The sequence below is a fragment of the Dermochelys coriacea genome, chromosome 1, assembly GCF_009764565.3.
Source record: "Dermochelys coriacea isolate rDerCor1 chromosome 1, rDerCor1.pri.v4, whole genome shotgun sequence".
Lineage (NCBI taxonomy): Eukaryota > Metazoa > Chordata > Testudines > Dermochelyidae > Dermochelys > Dermochelys coriacea.
Window position 1 is genome coordinate 65849503 of NC_050068.2, and position 17340 is coordinate 65866842.

Consider the following 17340-nt stretch of genomic DNA (forward strand, 5'->3'; position numbering starts at 1 on the left):
GGAAACAAAACAATATACAGGCAGATGGTAGCTAGAAGGATGGACAAAGACTAGAGATAAATAGCACTTTCTACGCACTGCAGAGTAATTTTTAGAAACCAGAAATACGTACCATGTGCCTAAGAATAGAAGCTTCATGTACAGTAGAAGCCAATGATAAAAATATAATGAACTGGCCTGCAAAGCCCTGGAGCTGAGGGAATGCAAAAGTGACATACAACACCACTCAGCCAGGTTCAGTGTGTGGGGTCAGCCACTGTACTATGTGCACAGTGCTACATAGATAGCATTTGCCACACAGAGATACAAGAGTTGCCATAGACCTTGACTCTAGAATAACTGTTGATATTATGTGGTATCTCTTGGCAAACATTTTAATGGCAATCATTCTAGATGCAATCTAACAGAAGGCCTTCTCCTGTTCCCAGTAAAGTTAATACATATATTTATTATCATTTGTATTGCACTACCCCCTTGAGTCCGCAGCTGAGATTGGGACCCCATTTTAATAGGTACCAAAACACATGGGAAGGGACCGTCCTTGTGCTGAAAATTGTAAAATCTAAATAGATAAAGCAGTGAGAGAGAGGATGTGTTATTATCCTTATTTTATAGATGAGGGATTGGGCAGTTAAGAGACATTCCATAGATCACAAGAAAATCTGTGGGAGAACCAGACACCGAAGCCTGCTCTTTGGTGTTCACATGCAGTTCATTTACAACAAGGGCATCCTTCCTCTTCACTGAAGTCAAAGGAAGCAGGATTAAGCCCATATTATCTTCAATTTAATGGACTTCTTTGTGTAATGAAGGAAAGGAAGGACTGACATATCTTTGTATATAATTATAGTTCATAACCATACCCACACTTGGTGGCTCAACCAGAGTAATTTGCAGCTAACTAGCTCTAAGAAAATGACCAAAACAATAAAGTTGGCTTTGTCACAAAGATTTGTATTGTACAACATTAAGAATGTAGGGCGAAATTTGATAATCTCCAGCAGATCAGCAGCACAAGGCCAATCCACCACCTATGGCCTACTTAAGGCAAAGATTTTTGTAGCCCTTTTGTTGACTTTTGGATCAGCTGTGAATGTGACACTTAACCCAAAACCTGGGAGACTGAATCTCCGCAATACTCATTAACTTCCATAAAAGTTGTGGGTGCTCAAGATTACTCAGATAGGTCAATCTATCATTAAAGTGTGTCAGAATATATGTTATGCAAACCTAGCTGAGGAGCCACACTAATATAGCTGTCTTGGCACACTTGACTTTCTGAATGAAGTTTCATTGCAACAGAGTGCTCTATGTGTTGCTATATAAGGCCTGGCCTACACTAGGAAGTTAGGTCGGTATAACTACGTAGCTCAGAGGCGTGAGAAATCCACACCCCTACACCAACCTAACCTCCAGTATAGACAGTGCTAGGTTGACAGGAAAATTCTCCTATCAGTCTAGCCACTGCCTCCTGCATAAGTGGAGTACCTATGCTGACGGGAGAAGCCCTCCCATTGCGTAGGTAGCAGCTTCCCTGAAGGGCGTGGCACCACTGCAGCCTTTTAAATGTAGACAAGCCCTAATGATATCTATATAGATGGGGTTTTCTTAGTCCTAACATTTTTTTTTATAAAGGTACCATAAATGGCTCAGATATCAGCTGAGATTTATCTCCGCTGAGAATGTTGTCCTCAAGAAGGCACAAAGGTTTTTTTGATTTGGTTTAAAGTTAAATCTGAGGACAGTTACTGTTTAGTAAAGAAAACATTACTGGTTATATAACAGAGAGAGCTAGTTCATCCTAGGTAGATACTTCAACTGACGAGCCCAAATACAGGCTGTCCTGCTACAAGGCTGCTTAACAAAACAGAAATGTGAATACTTCAGTGAGAGAGAGAGGATTTCCTGAAGTCCTTGCTTTCAGCAAGAGAAGAACTAACTGTATACGAGTGTGTGCACACATGTGGGTGGGTGTTGATAAAGTAGGTTGCATTCCTATATTACAAATGAGGGTTTGCCCACACTGCTATCTAGGGCAGCACCTGGCTGATCAAAGTGAGATCATCATGCAGTTCAGAGCTCCAGGGGTTTAAGCACTGATAGCAGGCTGATGTGATGGGGATCTTCTACACAGGAAACCATTACTAGAAACACTTCATAAGCTGTCAAGGGGCTAGGGAAGGAATAAAGAGAGAGAGAATGGTAAATAAGTGATTGTTACGTACAATCTCTATTTTCCTTAATATGGAATTATCTTTATTAGATGCAGAAGACAGTCTTCTTTCATATTAATGCCCTCCAGACTATGTGTGTGTCTTGTTAAGGAACCTCTTAATAGTAGCCTCTGGGAATGGGCACCATGTTGACTATTTTCTCAAATGTCCCATTTATTATTCTCAAGTCTACTGTCACTAATATTCTGGTTCTATGTCTGCCACTGAGCGCTATCCCCTCTGCCAAAGTACCTAGAGATGCTTGAACCACTAGGCCTTTTCTCTCTGCTACCAGCCACAACTGGGAGAATGTTTCCCAATTTGGCTAGACCAGTGGTCCTCAAACTTTTTACCTCCCACACACTCTTGCCCCTGTGTGTGTCCCACCCCAGTCATCGTTGGAAGCTGGAGCTGGCGGGGGGGCCATGGTTGGAGCCATGACTGGAAGCAGAGCCATGGTCGGGGCTGGGGGCTGAGGCAGGGGCTGGAGTCATGGCTGGGATGGGAGCCAGGGGCTGAGGCTGGGGCCATAACTGGGAGCAGGTCTATGGCTAGCAGCAGGGCCAGGAGCAAAGTCACAGCGGGGGGCTGAGGCTAGGGACAGGGCTGGGTATAGTGTGAGGGCCCAAGGCTGGGGCCATGGCCAGAATTGGAGCCACGGCTGTGCTGGCAGCCTGGACCATGACCAGGTGCAAAGACAGAGCAGGACTGGGTGGCACTCCCTCCTCACCCCCCCCCTTGGGGGGCTGGCCTGGGCCCCAACACATCCCCTCAAATGTTCCTCTGTGCCTTTTTAGAGGGTTGTACCTCACAGTTTCGGGACTATTGGGCTAGACACACACATGCTAGCTCTGCTTGAGCAGTTTAGGCAGAGTCACACAAGTGGTAGCTTGGGCCAGGAGGTCTGGGAAGGTTTGCATTCAGATGGCTAGCCCGAGATTCTACCGGGGGCTACCCTTAGCTACACTGCTATTTTTAGCACGCTAGCTTGAGCAGAGCTAGCTCATGTCTGTCTACCTGTACAGAAAAGCATGCTCCCAGCTGTAGTGTAAACATATTCTATGTGGCAAGGAAATGAAAAATGCTTTCAGCACTCATCCCCTCCATAAGGATAAGGAAGTGGATGGTGCCAGAAACCCTGTGGTAGAAGCCAGAAAAACACTATGTAACTACCATCGCTGTCTCCACAAGAAAAAGAGTAGAATTGTGTTCCATCCTCAGACTAGTTGAGGGGATAGGAAAAGAAGAACCTTCAGTCATTGCCTATCAATCCCTTTAGCTGTGGTCATTCCAGTCAACCTCCCCATAAGGCAAGATGAGGGGGAAAGAGCTAATCTACTGCTCTTTCAACATCAGGAAGAGAAGGCTGAAGAGAAGAAGCCAGCAATATTATCTGGGAAAGGTGAAAATCAAATTCTTTTGAAATCTGAGTGATGGACTTCAAATTTATTCCCCAAGTCTAAATGTGGAACTCATTCATACATATTGTATGTAATTCAAGGCGCTGATGGCTTTTGGTCTATAAAATCCTTTATGGCTTACCTCACTTCCCATATATGACTATTAGAGAGGCGATGGGTGAGGTAATATCCATGGGCCAAGGCTCATCTCTTTTCACAGGGTTTTACCTGCGATTTGTAGGCTTTACAAGGCGGTGAGTCATTCTGTAGAGAAGTCTCTGTTACATATTAACTTTGAAGCCTAATTAACCTTTCTGTTATTCCTGTTTTATGTCAGTGTAACTCTTTTAAAATCAATAGAGTTACACGGGCTGAGGTATAAACTCCAGCTCTCTACAAACTTCAACAAGCTGGATTTTATTTTGGTATTTCCTGCTCATATTTCCAGCCTCTAATTCCCATTATATCCTCTCTTTGTTGCGATTTGTGATCATGCCATACAAAACCTCCTGCTATTATATATTCTAAAGTCCTGTGCCAGTCTATGTAGGTATTTATCTGGCTCTCATACCTGTCTAAGCACATCACAGTCAGCAATTAACTTTATCCTCACAACATCCTTGTGAGGTAGGGAAGTATTATGAACATTTTGTAGTTGGGAAAAGGAAGCAAATCTAGATTAAATGTCTTGCCCACATTCACACAGGGAATCATTAATGGAATCCAGATCTTCTGCTTCCCAGACAGACACCCTAACTACTAGATCTCTATTTCCAAGGTGGTTCTATAAGGTGCATCTATGGTTCCCAGCAATGCTATCTTTCTACTGTTGGCAAGAACAGTATCAAAATGTTGCCAAAATGGGAATGTTTACACCAGGGCACTGGAACTGGGGGGTGTCAAGGGGTCATGGACCTCCCACTTTTGAAAGTGGATGGTCCTGACCCATCCACTTTTCACCACAGGCCCGGCCTCTGTCCATCCTCCTCCACAAGAGGCCCACCCTTCCGGCAAGGACAAAATTTGGAGCCTGGCCCAGATAAGAGCAGCCCAGGGAGCCTGGGAGCCCGGGTAGCTCTGGGGAGCCACAGACCCGCCACCTGTTATTTTATAAATGTTATTTTACACCATGTTATTTTATAAATGTCATTTTTAAATACTTAGAGAAAGGAAATCTAACCATTCTTCATGAAGCAGAAGTTATTTTTAAGCATTACGCTTTATAATCTTTTTTATAGACAAATCACAAGCATATATCAAGCACATATTAATCATGATCATTATCAGTCCATAGGCTTCCGCCCGTTGGTGTCCACTTTCACCTTTCATTCTATACACATGTCCGAAAAGATTTTGATAAACATATAATAAAGACAATTTAATAAGTATGCCATATGTCAATTTATATGGGTTTTCAAATAGAGACATCATAAGTAAAAAAAGAAAAACAAGAGTTTGTGTTTTAAATTTAAATCTTTGTGGCAGTATTTAGAACCTGGATCAGTATCTTTGTTTGCTCAAAATATTCCAGAAGAGGATTAGAGTTGTGAATAATTGCTCAAAGTGCCTAGATAACCAGCACACGTCATTGTGTGGCCTGAAAGCCACTGACTCACATTCAGAAGCATCCACTATTATCTGAAATTTGCATTTTCTCCTGGATGACCGACAGAACACTGTGTAGACAGTTCTTATTAAGGTTTTGATGTCTCTTATCAGCTTGACCTCTTTCCGTGCATTGGAAATCCCCAAGTCTTCCCGGTGTGCAACGCAATGTTGCTGGACTAAGTGTGGAATCTCACGTTTAGGCTGAGCCGCCACACCATTGAATTTTCCCAACATCACGGAGGCACCATCAGATGTGAACATCACCATTTTCATTAGATCAAGTTGGTGGTTTTTTTATAAAACTCTTAGATTGCAGACACTATTGAAACAGCATCACATTCTTGCAATCGTAATAGTCCACCAAACAAAGTTTTATAGTCTGCAGAATTTATGGATCTATATTTAAAGTAGAGTATCAAGTACCTGTTAATGGATATATCAGTGCTTTCATCAACAGCTAGAGTATGAAACATTGCCGATGCTATTTCATGCATGAGGTCATTTTGGACAAAGCAGTTGATAATTTCAAGAAATTCAAAAGCATAATTTTTACTTCTCCAGCTCTCTGGTATGCTCACATACCTTCCCATATGGTCATTAATATCCTGAACAGAAAGCATTGAGCTGTTCATTTTAATAGCCAACAACACACTGTCAATAAGTACTGTGATTTCTTCCGGGTTTGAGCGCTTGTGTTCAACATTAATTTGCCTCCTCTGCTTTTCAGTTGGACTTTCAAGAATCATGGTAAGCAACTCACTCCGTAAGGAAGGGTTTATGTTTCTAAGTCTTGTTACACCATCTATATGAGACTTAGTTGACAGAAGATGCTTTAAGAAATCCAACTTCCATCCATCGTTCCACATTCTTCCTTTTGAAAATTCTCCTGAATCTCTGGCATCTCGACAATATACACAAACCACTCTGTTGTCCTCATCATATGTGAATATTTCACAAAGTTTAACAAGCTTTACACTCTGTGACTTCGGTGTAACCGTCTCTATAGTCTCATCCAGCCATCCAGATTTAAATGAAGTCGCTGTTCTTTTACGCTTTAGACCTCTAGACAGTGACAGTTTGGGATTGATTTTTTACCAGATTGGTTTATTTAACATTAATACGTTTATTATATGGCTACTATTTCAATGCGCTTAACAGCGTGACTCGACAAAAGGGCAAATGGGAGATCATTTAGATCTGTATACCGGAAGTTTGTGCATAGCTCCGATCACGTCCATGCATCTGAGGCAAAAAAACTGCGGGAAAATGGTAAAACATCATGAGTAAATATATGAAGTTCAATGCCTTTGAAATATTTCAATCACAAAAACAACACTTAACTTTGTTCATTTCTGGGAAATGTTTGCAGTTCCTTAGCAACTACAGCCAGGCATTTTGACTTATTAGCACATACTTGAGTTTGTACACAGACAACTGAACAGACTGCAAGGAGATGTGTGGGTCCCGACCATCCTGACGTGATCAACGTTCAAAATGCTGGCGGGGAAGGGTACGATTCATTGCCCTCCTTTCCTTTTTCCCCTCTTGCCAGCTAGTAGAATCTGGCTGTGTTGATAGATGACAGGTGAACAATGTCAAAAGTTGCCCATAAATGATATTTCGGCCTGGCTCCGATGTAATATTTCATTTTTTGTGTGCGCGGTGTTTTGCCATGTGCGCAGGGTTTAGGATCTGTGTGCGCATGCACACATGCACAGCTTAGAAGGCACAGTGACAGGGACACAGGACGGGAGCTGATCTCAGGGCCCCCCACCTGGGGCAGATGGAGGGGCCCAGGCTCTGGCTTCTGGCTTGGACGAGGAGCGGGGCTCAAAGGGAAAAGGAGGAGCAGGGGTGGGGCCTGGAGGGGGCAAGGGACCTTGTGCCCCCCCAATACACATTTTTAGGAAGAGTCTGTCACTAGAGCCTTGCAAATCTGCAGATATCCACTTCATATCCGCTGACCATTTTTGCAGATAGTGGATCAGATGCAGGTACAACTGTGCAGGGCTCTACTCACCAGCGGTGCCTCGCCTGCAGAATCCAGCTCGGGCAGCCCAGCGGGTGCAGCACGCTCAGCGGTAATGGCCAGCAGCGAATGGCTGGGGCTGGGTGGCAGGTCAGAGTCAGGGTTGTCCAGCACCCATTTGCCGTGCTGCTTCCTGTCCAACAGCTTGGGCTCCTTGGACAGCAGCGGTGTCCCCATCATGGCCCAACCTGACAGCACTGTCATGCTCCCAGTCCCAGGCCCAGCCCGCCGGCTCTTGGGCAGCAGGGCCCAGCCCTGGCCAAGGGGATTGGAGCGGGCATGGCCCTGGCACCCCACCCCTATACCCCACTGTGATGCAATATGCGCTGCTGCTGCTGTATGCCGTCGCTCATGAGCCCCAAGAAGCAGCACACGATGCGATGCCCGTTCCCCCCAGCCCTCCCCTCTACACCGCCCCTTCTTCTTGAGACCCCACCCCTGCGCTGCCCCTTATGCTAGTCCCCACCCTCATGCTATCTCTTCCATACAAGATTCCACCCCTCCCCCTCGCTAGCCATTGTGAGACAGCTTGCTGTGGCGGATGCGGATCGCGAGTTGATCCTGGAGGACGCAGATCTACATTTTTGTATCTGCGCAGGGCTCTATCCATTGCCCCTGGTCTACACTGCATCTGGAAACGAGCCTCCCACTCTGGGTCCACTGTCTTATGCTAGCAGGGATGCCTACTCTTTGTTACTACAAAATAACTTTTTCAATACAAGAGGTTCAAAGTCAGAAGAAAAGTATTTCTATTAATATTGCAATGAAAAACGAAAGGGTTTAACTCTCAATGATTTCTGTAAATACCAACTGGTTGAGTTCAATATCTCTAGCTGTGAGAGAGAATTTTTTTGCAAATCAAAAGAAACAGGAAGGGTAACTGGTATTTTCTACAAAATAAACACTTTAGCAGGTAAGTTTTCCAGATATAATTTCCAGGTTTAATCATATTTTTGAAATGCATTCAAAAATGTACTGTCCCCCAGCTTACCCCGCATCCCCAAATTTCTTGTTATAATGTCTTTGCTGCATAGAGAAAAAAAAAGCCATACAAGACTTTACGGGCAAATTGGCTTTTTTTCTTACACATAACAATACTAAGATGGATGTGAATTTGAAAAAGTAAAAAGAAATGGTTGTGAATCTGCTTACAAGGCTGCATTTTCTAAGTGAGTGGGAGACTCAAACAACTTTTTCATCCATTTGAAACTTGATTTTGCAAAATGTATTTTGAGCCAAATTTTCTAAATGATGACAATGCAGGGCTAAAGCGTGACTAGGATTTCATGCCACACAAGGGTGTGAAGGGATGTAACTCCTCTTAAGCTATTGCACAGGGTACCCAGGCCCAGGGCCGGCTCCAGCTTTTTTATCACCACAAGCGGCAAAGGGAAAAAAAAAACAAGCCTAGTTGAGCTGCCGCTGAAGTGCCACTGAAAAGGAAGAGAGGGACTGCAGGGCCCTCTGCCGAATTGCCGCCAAAGACCCGGACGTGCTGCCCTGATGGCAGACAGAGTGCCGCCGCTTTCTATTGGCCGCACCAGGCACCTGTTTCATTCACTGGTGTCTGGAGCCCGCCCTGACCAGGCCCTGGGTTCAGGTGTGTAGGAATAGGCAGGGCTATATGTCTGCTTACTTTCACCCTGGAGCAGGGGTATGGAATGGGTGGAGCCTGGCTCCAAACCTGTTTCCTCCCGCTTCACTCACTGGCTAGCACAGCTGAACAAGTGTGGGGAAAGCAGCAATTTCCTGCTAGTATATACCAGCAATAAATTACAGTCCCCTCACTGGGTACAAGCAGGAACCAGGGGAGAGATTGTGGAGCTTCTGGATGTATCCCCAGGAGCCACTCATAGAGTGGGGCAGTTTACACACAACTCCTTGTTCAGGACTGCATCTGAAATCAGAATTTGGTCCAAGGTGAGCTAATGATCAAAGCTGGCTAAATCAATGGGACTTGCAGCTAGTCAGGATCAGGCCTTCTATATGCAGGCAAGGCAGCTTTTGATAGTTCATACACGCACATACATTCAGCCACAGTTCCTCTTCTGAACTCATCCCCCAGGCACTGAGCGGCTTCTGAGGCAGAAGGCTTCTTTGGAACAGAGGCCTAAGGTTTTACATTGACTGCAGTAACTACAGTGAATATTTTGCCATTAAGTCATGCTGAATTTTTCAGAACACACCGCTGAACTCTGTTTAAGTATTCTTCATGTACTTCCTTTAACTGTAGCAGTGCCAAGCCTGAACTGGGAGCTCTGTCCTTCATTACACTCCTCACTTCGCTGCTTGCTCCCCTTCAGGAGTTAGCCTGCACCCAGGTTCCATTTCTTTCTCCAGATAACATAGTAGGTGGGTTTCTTTGTGACATTGCATCATCCATATTTTTCTTTACTGGAGCTTATCACAGTATGATTTTATGCCAGAGCGCAATTTGCAATTCTCAGCCTCTGGTGAAAATGAATTGCTTGTCCTGCTGCAGCTTCCAAAAAGCCTTCTCCCATAGTATTTTAAACTTGATTAGGATATCTTAAATCCTCCCAGTTTAATTTTAAGAGAAAAGGAGAAAAATATTAAAAGCAGTTGGAGTGGCAGGTGAAGGGTGGCTGAATTTCACAAATGGTTTCAATTTCAAAACAGGCATTTTAGTCTTTAATAAGGAGATGGATTTCAGTAGCAGTTCCCACCTGTGGACATTCTGGTATTAATTTTTAACTCTTAAATAAAACCCAAATAGATATTATTAAATCAAGAACGTTAAACATTTTAGGCCTGATTCTCATTAAGACTAAGTCCCCTCTACACTGCTCCATCCATGTCCAAGTTTAATGTAAATGAGCATCAGGTCTTTCCCACTTCAATTTTTGAACATAAAGACCAAAAGCTTAGTAGTAAAATGAGATGAATGAATATCTCGAGCAGCGAACAGCAGAGAGACTAACAGAGGGAGTTTGCCAGGGATCTGCCTGAGAGCAGGTATGCTAAGGCCTGCATTAAGGAGGCTGTGTTGGTGAGTATCTGAATGTCTGTTGTGGGGACAGTTTGACAGTTTAACCGTGTGCTTGATTGGTTGTTTGAAAAGTGTGAATTGGGAGTGCTTTGTTCCAGGTCCTGACGGTTATAAAAAGCCAGTCAGCTGTGAACCAGCTGAGCAGCAAACAGCAGAGAGGCTAACAGAGGGAGTTTGCCTGGGATTTCACCCAGGGAGAGCCCACTGAGGCTTACATCTTGCCGGCTTCTCTGGGTAGTTACTACAATTCCTGAGGAAGCTCATAAGAAGGTAATATCGATGGGGAATGTTCAGCTGTTGGCTGTTCAGCTGGATGTGCCATGTTTGTCTTTCTTCCACAGGACAGAAGCAACTTTGTCTGTACAAAGTGCAAGCTGGTCTCCATATTGGAAGAGAAGGTTCAAGGTCTGGAGAAACAAATATTGACCCTGCGTTGAATAAGAGAAACTGAAGATTTCCTGGACAGACATCAGGATATGCTTCTACGGGCACAACATTCTGAAGATTCAGAGCAGGCTGCACTGTTGGGACAGGAGGATGGTGAAGAAATTTGGCAGCATGAGACCTCCAGAAGAAGAAAGGGGAGCATCCATGTACCAGCAACGCAGATGCAGGTAAGTAACCGTTTTAATATTCTTTCCACAGGTACTAATGCGGAGAGTGGACTAGATGACACATCTGAGGGAAGGGAACAGAAGGAGACTCCGCCAATTGTAAGGCATGAGATGCACTGTCCTAGGGTTGGGGGTTCCATGACCACCGCTCCCAACAGAAGGAGGCGGATAGTGGTGGTCGGGGACTCTCTTCTCAGGGGGACTGAGTCATCTGTCTGCCGCCCTAACCGGGAAAACTGAGAAGTCTGCTGCTTGCCAGGAGCTAGGATTCATGATGTGACAGAGAGACTGCCGAGACTCATCAAGCCCTCTGATCGCTACCCCTTCCTGCTTCTCCTCATGGGCACCAATGATACGGCCAGGAATGACCTTGAGCGGATCACTGAAGACTACATGGCTCTGGGAAGAAGGATAAAGGAGTTTGAGGTGCAAGTGGTGTTCTCGTCCATCCTCCCTGTGGAAGGAAAAGGCCTGGGTAGAAACCGTCGAATCGTGGAAGTCAACGAATGGCTACGCAGGTGGCGTTGGAGAGAAGATTTTGGATTCTTTGACCATGGGATGGTGTTCCAAAAAGGAGGAGTGCTAGGCAGAGATGGGCTCCACCTAACGAAGAGAGGGAAGAGCATCTTCGCAAGCAGGCTGGCTAACCTAGTGAGGAGGGCTTTAAACTAGGTTCACTGGGGGAAGGAGACCAAAGTCCTGAGGTAAGTGGGGAAGTGGGATACCGAGAGGAAGCACGAGCAAGAGCGCTCAAGAGGGCAGGGCTCCTGCCTCATACTGAGAAAGACAGATGATCAGTGAGTTATCTCAAGTGCCTACACACAAATGCAAGGAGCCTGGGAAACAAGCAGGGAGAACTGGAAGACCTGACACAGTCAAGGAATTATCATGTGATTGGAATAACAGAGACTTGGTGGGATAACTCACATGACAGGAGTACTGTCATGGATGGATATAAACTGTTCAGGAAGGACAGGTAGGGCAGAAAAGGTGGGGGAGTTGCATTTATGTAAGGGAGCAGTATGACTACTCAGAGCTCAAGTATGAAACTGCAGAAAAACCTGAGAGTCTGTGGATTAAGTTTAAAAGTGTGAACAACAAGGGTTATGTCATGGTGGGAGTCTGCTATAGACCACCGGACCAGGGGGATTAAGTGAACGAGGCTTTCTTCTGGCAACTCATGGAAGTTACTAGATCACAGGCCCTGGTTCTCATGGGAGACTTCAATCACCCTGATATCTGCTGGGAGAGCAATACAGCGATGCACAGACAATCCAGGAAGTTTTTGGAAAGTGTAGGGGACAATTTCCTGGTGCAAGTGCTGGAGGAACCAACTATGGGCAAAGCTCTTCTTGACCTGCTGCTCACAAACCAGGAAGAATTAGTAGGGGAAGCAAAATTGGATGGGAACCTGGGAGGCAGTGACCTTGAGATGGTTGAGTTCAGGATCCTGACACAGGGAAGAAAGGAGAGCAGCAGAATATGGACCCTGGACTTCAGAAAAGCAGACTTTGACTCCCTCAGGGAACTGATGGGCAGGATCCCCTGGGAGAATAACATGAGGAGGAAAGGAGTCCAGGAAAGCTGGCTGTATTTTAAAGAATCCTTATTGAGGTTACAGGGACAAACCATCCCGATGTGTAGAAAGAATAGTAAATATGGCAGGTGACCATCTTGGCTTAACAGTGAAATCCTTGCTGATCTTAAACACAAAAAAGAAGCTTACAAGAAGAGGCAGATTGGACAAATGACCAGGGAAGAGTATAAAAATATTGCTCGGGCATGCATTAGTAAAATCAGGAAGGCCAAATCACACCTGGAGTTGCAGCTAGCAAGAGATGTTAAGAGTAACAAGAAGGGTTTCTTCAGGTATGTTAGCAACAAGAAGAAAGTCAAGGAAAGTGTGGGCCCCTTACTGAATGAGGGAGGCAACATAGTGACAGAGGATATGGAAAAAGCTAATGTACTCAATACTTTTTTTGCCTCTGTCTTCACGAACAAGGTCAGCTCCCAGACTACTGCACTGGGCAGCACAGCATGGGGAGGAGGTGACCAGCATTCTGTGGAGAAAGAAGTGGTTCGGGACTATTTAGAAAAGCTGGACGAGCACAAGTCCATGGTGCCGGATGTGCTGCATCCGAGAGTGCTAAAGGAGTTAGAGGATGTGATTGCAGAGCCATTGGCCACTATCTTTGAAAACTCATGGCGATCGGGGGAAGTCCCGGATAGCTGGAAAAATGCAGTGCCCATCTTTAGAAAAGGGAAGAAGGAGGATCTTGGGAACTACAGACCAGTCAGCCTCACTTGAGTCCCTGGAAAAATCATGGAGCAGGTCCTTAAGGAATCAATTCTGAAGCACTTAGAGGAGAGGAAAGTGATCAGAACCAGTCAGCATGGATTCACCAAGGGCATGTCATGCCTGACTAATCTAATTGTCTTCTATGACGAGATAACTGGCTCTGTGGATGAGGGGATGTGTTGTACCTTGACTTTAACAAAGCTTTTGACATGGTCTCCCACAGTATTCTTGTCAGCAGGGTAAAGAAATATGGGCTGGATGAATGGATTATAAGGTGAATAGAAAGTTGGCTAGATTGCCGGGCTCAACGGGTAGTGATCAATGGCTCCATGTCTAATTGGCAGCCGGTATCAACTGGAGTGCCCCAAGGGTCGGTCCTCGGGCTGGTTTTGTTTAATATCTTCATAAATGATCTGGAGGATGGCGTGGATTGCACCCTCAGCAAGTTTGCAGATGACACTAAACTGGGAGGAGAGGTTGATACTCTACAAGAAGGATGTGGAAAAATTGGAAAGAGTCCAGTGAAGGGCAACAAAAATGATTAGGGGACTGGAACACATGACTTATGAGGAGAGGCTGAGGGAACTGGGATTGTTTAGTCTGCGGAAGAGAAGAATGAGGGGGGGGATTAGATAGCTGCTTTCAACTACCTGAAAGGGGGTTCCAAAGAGGATGGATCTAGACTGTTCTCAGTGGTAGCAGATGACAGAACAAGGAGTAATGGTCTCAAGTTGCAGTGGGGGAGGTTTAGGTTGGATATTAGGAAAAAAATTTTCACTAGGAGGGTGGTGAAACACTGGAATGTGTTACCTAGGGAGGTGCTGGAATCTCCTTCCTTAGATGTTTTTAAGGTCAGGCTTGACAAAGCCCTGTCTGGGATGATTTAGTTGGGGATTGGTCCTGCTTTGAGCAGGGGGTTGGACTAGATGACCTGCTGAGGTCCCTTCCAACCCTGATATTCTATGATTCTATGATTCTATCTACTTAAAGATCCAAATATGTCTGGTGATTTTCAGTGCCCAACTTCAGACACCTTAGAGGAGCTTGTTTTCATAATATGTTGAGCTCCCACTGTTTGAAAGGCTAGCATCATTAATGTGTCTCAGAAATGTACCCAAAAGTTTGAGAGTAGCAGCCGTGTTAATCTGTATTCGCAAAAAGAAAAGGAGTACTTGTGGCACCTTAGAGACTAACAAATTTATTTGAGCATAAGCTTTCGTGAGCTACAGCTCACTTCATCGGATGCATTTGGTGGAAAATACAGTGGGGAGATTTTATATACACACACAGAGAACATGAAACAATGGGTTTTATCATACTGATAAGACTGATGTTCTTGTTAACTGCTGGAAATAGCCTTCTTTGCTTGTCACCATGAAAAGTTTTCCTCCTTTCCCCCGCCCTGCTCATTTTAAGTGATCACTTAAAATGAGATGGCTCATTTTAAGTGATCACTCTCCTTACAGTCTGTATGATAAAACCCATTGTTTCATATTCTCTGTGTGTGTATATAAATCTCCCCACTGTATTTTCCACCAAATGCATCCGATGAAGTGAGCTGTAGCTCACGAAAGTTTATGCTCAAATAAATTTGTTAGTCTCTAAGGTGCCACAAGTACTCCTTTTCTTTTTCCAAAAGTTTGAGGCACCCAAAACCCACTCACCTGTTAAAATCTTGGTCTGGGGGTTCTGAATCTAGAGGAGGGGTCAGCAAGAGGTAAGATCCTAAAATCTGTGCAAAGTAATATCTAATACAGTATCTAAATTTGAGTAATATTAACAATAATATAATTAATGGGTAAACAGACTGAAAAAGTTAGGGTTTTTTTGCAATACTCATTTATCAAAGTCTTGTAAAAGCAGCATGTCTAGTTACACTGCCTAGCATAAACCAATAATCGCCTCTTGCTTCAAGGCATGAGCTAATCTCCAGCAATGGTTGGTAAGAAATTTCCCCCATGGTATGGTACTTCTCAAACACATTCATTGTGGAGTTAATACAGTTTCCCTTGAAACGTCAGGAACTAGCCATCATCAGAGACAGAATGCTGGACTAAATGGACTGTTGATCGTTTTCAGTAAAGCATTTCCTATGTCCCAAAAGAAATTTAAACTTTTAATATGAATGAGGTGATGCGGTAAATGGGATCAGGAAAAATTCTGCCAATTACCATTTAAGATAATGGCATCCCTTCACATAGGACTGTGTCCAGCCATGCTGCTGCAGGATTGATCGGTGGGTGAGGATGGGAATGGGAATGTCATGAATCCATGTTCTGATAACACATCAGATATTCATACAATCATCCTGGTAATGAGCTCAACTGAACACAGGCAGGATCAAGGTATAAAATGCAGGAACACAGAAGCCAACAGTGAAAGAAAGCCTTAATCAGTGACTCCAAAACTTTAGGGCCTACCACTTTAATTCTGTTCTCTTTTCCTCTGGCTTTCTTCAGATTTTGTATCCATTTTCTTTCTTCTTGCCTTCTCTTTAGTTCTTCTATTCCCATCAACTTCCCCTTTTACGTGATTTCCCAGTAATACATGTTCGACTGTATGAATCAGCAGCAAATTGACTTGATTTTGCCAGCTTCCCTTACATGCAGGTGCAAAGAGCAGAGAAGCCTTGCATTACAACAGAGCAGATAAAAAATTGCCAGTAGCTTAGAGTTCTGCTTAGAATGCTTAGACTTCTGGGGTTTGTGCTATGGATGAAACTACCACATATGTTTCTACTTCAGTTTTATTTCAGGAGGTGAAGCTATGGTCCCAGAATACACTATACATTAATCCACTGTGTCATGCAGTTCTGCTCGCACATAAATGTATTTCAAAAGTTTGCTCACCAATACTACCACACTGTGTTTTCCTTTCTCTTGTCCTCATTTTTAAAATCCAAAGCATCCTCCCAGAGACTCATCTCTACTCATTTTTTTCCTGTCAGCCACTAATTTGTCTTTCTAATCTCTAGTGTTCCTTCTCAGACTGTCAATATTTCTCATTGGACCTTAATTTTCTAACTAAAGCTGTTTATTGATGTATTACTTTTTTCAGTAGAGTATCCCATCAATATACCTGTGTGATAAGAATATAAGGATTGATAGTGTCTCTGATTTTTGTTGAGTCAGGGCTCCTGTGTTCTCTATGTTGATAACTCTGGAATTTTAAATTTAAGATTTTTTTATATAGTTAAAAGTATTTAGTATTCTTAAAGTTTAGGCTCCAGAAGTTTATTTTTAAAATTCAGACCAAGAATCTTGTTGAAATACCTTAAAAAAATATCCAAATTCACTTAAATTAGGCTTGACGGTAGTAGTGGTGGTAGAGACTTTCTGAGACTTTATTTCTAATCACATCTACAGCAAATAATACTTTCACCTACTAAAAGTGATATCTCATCCAAATCACTATCAGTCATTGATTTTCTTTATCCAGTGTTCAGAGTAGCAGCCATGTTAGTCTGTATCTGCAAAAAGAAAAGGAGTACTTGTGGCACCTTAGAGACTAACAAATTTATTTGAGCATAAACTTTTGTGAGCTACAGCTCACTTCATCAGATGCATGCGGTGGAAAATACAGTGGGGAGATTTATATACACAGAAAACATGAACATGAAACAATGGGTGTTACCATACGTTTCATGTTCTCTGTGTATATAAAATCTCCCCACTGTGTTTTCCCCTGTATGCATCCGATGAAGTGAGCTGTAGCTCACGAAAGCTTATGCTCAAATAAATTCGTTAGTCTCTAAGGTGCCACAAGTACTCCTTTTCTTTATCCAGGAGAAATTATCAGGTACCCTCTTTGACTCACTTAATGATTACAATTTTATATATTTTTTTGTTTTGTATCTCAAAATAGCCCATGTTCTGTGAAAAACAAGTGTGCTTTTCTAAACACATCAGTCAAAACTGATGGACTTCATAAGATTCCAGATGCAGATTTACTATAGGGATATTTTGATTCTGAATTTTAATCGACTTGAGATTGCCTCTGTCTCCAGTGCAGAGTTAAAACCAAATATCTGTCCTAGCTTGCTCCTGAGTTAATTATAAAAATGAAGCAGTACAGTGTTGTGGAATATGACAGACAGCGAGAAGCCATGTCTATGTTATCCTGCAGTTTGGACTGCGGGGGTGTGAATAGCAGTATGTACCAAAGTGC